We start from the raw sequence: 7,990 nt of genomic DNA on the forward strand, positions 1-7,990 counted from the left end.
CAAAGTCACTTTTGCTATGTAAGGATAATATGTTCACAGTTTTCAGGCTGAGGATATAATCATCTCTGGGGAACCATCATTCTCTCTGTCATCATTCCCTATCACCGCTGCCCAGTGCTCATTCCTAGGCTTTCTTCTTAACCCTGCTTTATGCTTGCCTCATTTCTGACCTCTTCAGAGCCTATCTCCTGGAATTGTCTACTCACAGCTTTTCTCCTCATTACCCTATACACACATACACACACATTCTTAGAAAACAATTCCATCAAGGCCACTGTAAATTTTTTAATCACAAAATCCCTTTCAGTTCCTACCTTGCTTGACCTTTCAGCAACATTTATACCATTGACAACACATTCCTTCTTGAAAAACATTTCCATAGGCTTCTTCTATAACACCTATTCCATCTACGTCTGTCTTTCCTTCCTTCCTTCCTTCCTTCCTTCCTTCCTTCCTTCCTTCCTTCCTTCCTTCCTTTCTTCCTTCCTTCCTTCCTTCCTTCCTTCCTTCCTTCCTTCCTTCCTTCCTTCCTTCCTTCCTTCCTTCCTTTCTTCCTTCCTTCCTTCCTTCCTTTCTTCCTTCCTTCCTTCCCTCCTTCCTTCCTTTCTTTTTCTCTTTCTTTCTTTTTCGGAATTTTTTTCTGCATATAATTATCATGTTAGTTTCTCTCTGGGTTCTATTCATAGCTTTATTCTCTAGTCATTGTACATAGTCTCTGTAACTTGTCTCAAAAATACCACCATTCAAATTCTTTTAGGAATACCAATGGCTTCCTAGTTTCTATTTTTAGTATATGTCTCTTTTTTATTTCGTAGCATATATATATAACTGATCACTGTAATTTTCAATTAAATGGGGATAGCACTTTACACCCTAATCCTTTTCCATTTCTTATATTCCTTATACTCAAACATAAGTCTTGAGATTCATTCTTGAGTTTGCCTCTGTATTTCTCCCATCAATCTATCATAATTCTTGTTTTCTTCCTTCTAAATCCTACATCCTAAAATTTTGTAATTCACTCCACTTTTATGGCCTTTACCATAGTTGATGCCAAGATCATCTGTCATCTGAATTATTTTTATAGCTCTCGGGCAAGTCTCCTTGCTTCAAATATGGCTTCCCTTCCAAGCTATACTCTATGATGGAAGCAGGGGATATTTCTAAACCTAAAATGACCTTTTAGTATTCTCATACTTAAAAGCTTTTATAGTTTCCTATTATTCTTAGGACAAGCTTCATGGGTATGTGACATAAGCACACACAGGTCCTGCTTTTAGAAGGGCTTCATACTTGACTTAATGTTCTGTTCTATCATCTTGAAATTTTATTTTTTTTAAGATTTATTTATTTATTTTAGAGGGTGGATTGAGGAGGGACAGAGAGAGAGGGAGGGAATTTCTAGCAGACTCCCTGCTGAGTGTAGAGCCCACGTGGGACTTGATCCCCCACCCTAAGATCATGACTTGGGCTGAAGCCAAGAGTCAGTCACTTAACTGACTGAGCCACCCAGGTGCCCCTGAAATTCTTAATCTTTGAACCAAGAGCCCCATATTCTTATTTTGCAAATTATGGAGCTAGTCCTACTCTTAGATAAAATTTCCAAATCTTAGTATAGTTTATAAGACTTTCATAACTAGGCCTTTTTCCTCTGTCCCTTCAGCCACTCATATAGCCTTTTGTGTCTGAAATCACACCACACACACACACACACACACACACACACACACACACACACACACCCCTCAGGCCTTTGCCCTCTATCTCCAAACTTCTATTAAACTACTTTTTGATCTATAGATCTACTTCAAAATTACTTTCTCTGACAAGCCTACCACATACCATCCCATAGCTAGCCCCAATAACAGAGTATCTCTACTTCTCTCCTATGGCACTCTCTCTCTGTGGTAGCTGTTACTTGCTTCTTTTTATATCTTCTAGATGATGCTAAGGTCCATGCCACTGTTTACCAGTGTATCCTAGTGTGTTATATAGTTCCTAGATATCTATATGTACTTAATACTGAATTGTGAATGGTAACAAACAGTAATTTTCTTTAGGGAATATTTTTCAAACCAGAGCACAAGTCTTTAAAATTATAGCATTTATCATTGACTACTCTCTTTTTTGACTTTTACAGGAATGGTCTTTTATACTTTTAAAAGTATAATTATTACTCTGAAAAAGCAAGTCTATTGCTAGTTAAACCCTATGCTGAAGGCCAAAAGAAGTGAAAAATTTAAGGTCAATTTTCCTGTTACTATGGTTTTTTAAATAACCCTATTTGTTCCATATAAATAAAAGACAATGGGGGAGATGGTATTTTATAAATATAGAGAGGAGAGAGATATCCTAAGGTTTTTGTTTTATTTTATTTTGTTTTGTTTGTAAATGAAAGAGGACCATGGTACACAATGCTAGAAAGGCATTGGAAAGTAAGTGTCTGCAAATGTCTAAAGTGGATCAGGTTGAAGAATACCTCTCCACCACATAATTTTGTCCTAATGCCTATCCTCATCGAGTTCCTCAGAGGTGTTAAGCAGTAGGATAAATCTGAATTGGCTGTAGCTTTGCCAAATTATCTAGACTTTATTAGCATCATTCACTCAATGATGATCATCATCCTCATGAGGCAGTATTTACTAAGAAGCCACAATGCTCAAAATGCTAAGGGAATTGCAATACATAAGAATCAATATAGTATCTTAACTTGATTAATTTACAGTTTTTAAATTTTATTTTAAATTGTATTAAAGAAGAGCTCAGGACCCTCTTCCTTGTTACACAAATGAAAATGTGATTTTACTTTCTTAAGACTCATCATTTATGTTTCTGCAAAGTGATTTTGCTATATGTCCATGTAACTCCATTAACCTTAGAGCATTTCTCATATATTTAAAGAAGTGAGCAGGAATATTAAGTTAGGTGAAAACTTACAGACACTATAAGCTTTATTGAAACTAATGCAAAATAGTAAAACATAAAACTAACTGCAAAATGGTGCATAGAGGTCCAAGAAAATCATGTGATCATATGACTAGCACCCAGGAAGAAAAGATCTATATGCTGGGCACACATATGGCACCACCAAAAGTGACAGGTGTTCTCCCTAGCACTGTTCTATAACCGTATCTGTGTACAGCTTGGGGGCAGGGGTGGGGAGCAGGCGAGGGATTACCAGTCAGATCCAGGCAGTGTTCATTAGAGAAGTGGTGGCAAGTGATAACGGAAACTCGTTTTTCCCTTCCAAGAACTATCTGCTAAAGGAGAGTTGTCAGTCAGACTTCGGGAATATTTGCTCATGTGCAGATGTTACTGTTCTCTTGGTGCATAATCAGATCTGTCATTAGCACCTCCACAGTCTCCTATATTTGGGCAAAGAAGAGAGCATTTCCCTCTTATGGGGGAATCTCGGTGTTTTACTATGCCATAGGCAAAAATAAAATGGTAATTCTTTCTGAGATCTCATTTATGCTTTAGATGTTCTAGGGTGAAAATTTAGGTTCCTCCTCAACATCATGACAATGTTTTCAATTTGTCTGAATATATCCCTGCCTTAGAAAATGGTAGGCTAATTAGCTAGGCAATAGATCTTTCCTCACCCTGTGCTCACTTTTGTCACCTATTTTTATTATTTATTTATTTATTTATTTATTTATTTATTTATTTATTTATTTATTTAGATTTATCGATTTATTGTTAGAGAGAGCAGGGGCAGGGGTGGGGGCTGTACAGTCCACAAGCAGACTCCCCGCTGAGCTGAGAGCCTGGAGCAGGGCTCAATCCCAGGATCCTGGATCAAGACCTGAGCCAAAATCAAGAGTCGGCCGCTTAACCAACTTGAGCCACCCAGGCGCCCCTTACTACTTATTTCTAATGCTGTCCTACTCTTAACTATGTAAGCTCACTGTTTGCTGAACTATTTTCCCTTAAAGTTTAAAACAGAAAAAAAGAAAAATAAATCACCTCAAAGACCTATTGATTCTTCAAGCATGTTCTAGTTATGCAAGTTAGAGATGGCGTGGCTAATTAACTTAATGGTTGATGTCTGATTTCCTGTTCTCAAGAGCCAAGATAATGTGTTATACTTATTAGTAATGAACAACTTAGAAATTGTTAAACATAGATTCACACTCAGGATATACATGTAGAATTTGAAAGCTGCATAGACGGGGAGTATCCTGGTAAATATGGAGCAGTTTTTATTCCCTTGATGACAAAATGATATGATCACAAATGCCTGGTCCTTCCCTTGGACACATTATTGGATAGTACTCTTCATACTCCTGTTTGAGTCAGGTGTGTTCAGGTGACTGGTTGTTTATGAAATGTGGGGAGAAGTAGCGTGTCATCTTTGAAGTGAGAGCCTAAAGAACCAGTGCATGCTGTATTGCATTTCCTTCCCTATTAATTGCCATATCTCAATCCTGAAAGGAAGAGATAGGGCCTCTGCCAGTCTTAAGGGCCTGCAATTAACAGAACCTCCTGCCAGCCTACCTCAGAAGTATAACATGGATGAAAAACAAGCATTTGATGTTTTTAGCCGTGAGATTTGGGGATTATTTATTACTGCAATATAACATAGCCATCCTGACTTGGATGAAATGAGATCAAAACTAGTCTAGAAGAAGGAATAGGAGTTAATTGGAAGAATGGAAGAGGAAGAGTATTCTAAACAAAGAGGGGTATCATAGGCAAAGGGACAGATTTCAAAGTCCATTTTTCGGGGGAGAAAACACAAAATTAGGGACTTGGGTTTGATAAAATCAGCAAGAAAGCTCAAATAGGCTTTTAACCACATATTGAAGACAGTGAACAGAATTGGTGAAGTTTTCAGTGGAATATGATATGAAGGACACATCAAGAATATATTGGAAAAAATCAAATTTTAGTTTTCCTAGAAAGCATATGCCTCCTGGAAATCCTCTCCATGTTACCCTCCCCACTCCTTTCTGTAGTCCCTGACAATTACAATCTATGAGGACTCTTCAAATCCAGCTTTTGACCTCTCAGAAAATCTGTAGATTTTTTTGATGTCTTTTATAGCCTGCATGTATTTAAAAAGGTGGACAGGAAAATTAAGCCAGATAAAACTTACAGATGCTAAGAGTTTTAGTGAAGCTTAGGATCTTGCCCCAATACAAAACAATGCAAATAAGGTTGAAACTTTTAATGGACTAGAAGTTATATTATAACATATTTCTTTAATATTAATGATCATTTTGCAATATGTAATTATATCAAATCAACATGTTGTATACTTTAAACTTACACAATGGTGTGTGTCAATTATATCTCAATGATGCTGGGAAAAAATAAACAAAAATTTAAAAAGTAAATGTTTTTGAAATATTATATTTGAATAGTAAATATTACATAAGGATGCTTTTTATTTTCAAGCTGAACTTTTATTTAAAATGTAAACAAAGAGAACCTGGGTGACTCAGTCAGCTAAGCATTTGCTTTTGGCTCAGGTCATGATCCCAGGGTCCTGGGATCGAGTCTCTGCATTGGTCTCCCTGCTCAGCATGGAGTCTGCTTCTCCCTCTCCCTTTGCCCCTCCTCCTACTTGTGCTCTCTCTCTCTCTCTCTCTCTCTCTCTCTCTCTCTGTTAAATAAATAAATAATAATAAAAATTTTTTAAATGTAAAAGAAATGGCTCTTGAAAATACGGATGAATAAAGCAAAAATATACAGTGCTCTCTTCCTGCTAGTCAGTCAGCCTGTCCATGGACAGGATAATAGGACCTATGTGCTCATAGAATTTTACAGTAGCTTCATATTAGATAATGTAGAGATTCTCAGCATATGATCTCAGTTCTGGGTTTACACCTTTACTGAGCATGAACAACGACTCCTGCTCCATTGCCATAGCCAATCCCTTGGGCCCAAAATTCTTTGCATAGCATCCTTTAGAGAAGGAGAAGGAGAAGATTTCATCTTCTTTCTTAGAGTTGTTGATTCAGGATCCTTCCCACACTTGGTACCTAGGAAACAGTTTTTGTGCTAGGGTTTTCCAGCTTCAGTTATCTTCTCAGCATCATATACAGAATCCCCACATGTGGGACATTTCTCAGTATCTCTGTATTCCTGAGCAAATTTAGAAGTGTTTGGGATTTTTGTAGCCATGTGAGTTTGAACACACTTGAGTTTGATGCCCAGCCTCTCCTCAGTGTCCATATAGCCTTTCAGCCCATCCTTCTTTCCATAGCAAGATTTGCAAGTAGATCTCTTCATCATGCATCACTGCCGCTGTGCCATCTAAATTTGCCCTGCAATCCATGCACAGAACACAACAGCCGTGCAACCTTCTCCCAGAACCCTGAACCTCTTCTGCAAGGTTCACAATGCTCCCACAGGCCCCACACTTGTTTCCAGCTCCCCAGATGAGCATTTGAGTTAGAGGTAGGACCACACACTGCTGGTGGGAGCTAGGGAGGCAGGGCAGAGGGAGCAATGGGGGGGAGTCAGGGAGCCCAGGAAAGTCTTTACAAGTTTGGAAGTGTGGATAGCTATTTCATGGAGCTTTGTATTTTTATTTTTTCCTGATAATCTTATATTATCTCAATACTTATTGTGTATTTAATTGCTGAATACTGGTCCTTTAAAAAGCACCAGTTATTTTTAAATTCATTAATGTTATTTGAAATTATTCTTGTTCTTTAAGAACCATTATTTATTTCTTAATACTATGCATGTTCACTTATTTTTCTTTACATTCTTAAAAAATAATAACTTTATTGGAAGAAAACAATTCAAGCAAAATGTACAAACTAATTTGGTTACAAATCTTCAAAATAACAGTCAAATTTCATTGACTATTTTGTTGTTCTATAGTTAGTATGGAAATAAATGGGCTATAAATAATCAGGCTTGTGAAATATAAATCTAAGCTTGTCAAGCTTAGCTAGTTAGAAACTGCTTTTTTTTTTTGTATTTCCATTAGTCATGAAAGATATGCAGAATTGCTTCCATGTCACTTTTAAGTAGCTGAACATTTCTACATATGCATATTGCTTGATGATATTGGAAATAGAAATTCCCCCAAAGTTAAGTACCAGATTGTCAAGAAGCATAAACACAAGGGGTAAAATTTTACCTTCAGCTATGTTAATGCAAATCTAGTCACAGTCATGAATATATTATTTTTATTCTTCTGGATCTGAGATTGCTATATCAGAAATGGAATTTTAGCCCATTTATCCTGTGGATATAACACATTACATATGTACCAGAGAGCACATCTTTTTTGTTGTTGTTGTTCCTTTTTTCCTGGTTATACAGAATAGAGCTAGTAGCTCATTTTCTTATAGAATCTGAGAACTCTCACCAACCCTAATATGGCTATACCACAAACAGATTATCATTCCAGTATAAACCAGAGCAGTGCTTGAAGCTATTGACCCAGGCCAGCTCCCACTCCAGGGCTACAAGATGGCATAAGCTGACTGAATTGATCAGCGAGCTTAGTGAACCATGGGCTAATTCCATGAAGCAACCCTACATCTCATGAAATTGATGAGTTGTTTTACAGTCTTGATCAAATTGAAGAGTCCTGTTAGTATTGTATAGACAAAGTTTGAATTAATCAGACTGCTCAGTGACACTTTTTAGATGGCCATATTTCCCATAAATACGTATTTGAAGGTATAGTATAGTATAGTGTGTGTGTGTGTGTGTGTGTGTGTGTGTAGAGGAGAATTGGAGTTTGTAGTCCTTAGAAATCATGTAATATATTGCATTATTATGTTTGCTTACTCTATCCACTCAAAATACAGAACCCACAGATAACAACTAAACATGATCTCAGACAAGAAAACACAGTATCTTTGAGCTTTTATTTAAAATGGAAATACACCAAGATAATTTGAAACTATGTCTTCATTAATATTTTCGCTTATATTCATATTGCTGATGTACTTATCAGCAATATGTCATTTATTTTACTTGTTTTCATGAACTCCACAGCATAATTGTTGATGGGCCTACC

At 36.9% G+C, this 7,990-nt stretch overlaps 1 pseudogene; it reads right to left on the minus strand.

Annotated features, from left to right (window-relative positions):
• Nucleotides 1–5,834: 5,834 nt before the first annotated feature.
• Nucleotides 5,835–6,394, minus strand: LOC112821850 (cysteine and glycine-rich protein 2 pseudogene; annotated as a pseudogene).
• Between the last annotated feature and the right edge of the window lie 1,596 nt (nucleotides 6,395–7,990).

Source organism: Callorhinus ursinus, unplaced genomic scaffold (genome assembly GCF_003265705.2).
Source record: "Callorhinus ursinus isolate GAN/ISIS: 27379988/994484 unplaced genomic scaffold, GSC_fseal_2.0 scaffold8, whole genome shotgun sequence".
Classification (NCBI taxonomy): domain Eukaryota; kingdom Metazoa; phylum Chordata; class Mammalia; order Carnivora; family Otariidae; genus Callorhinus; species Callorhinus ursinus.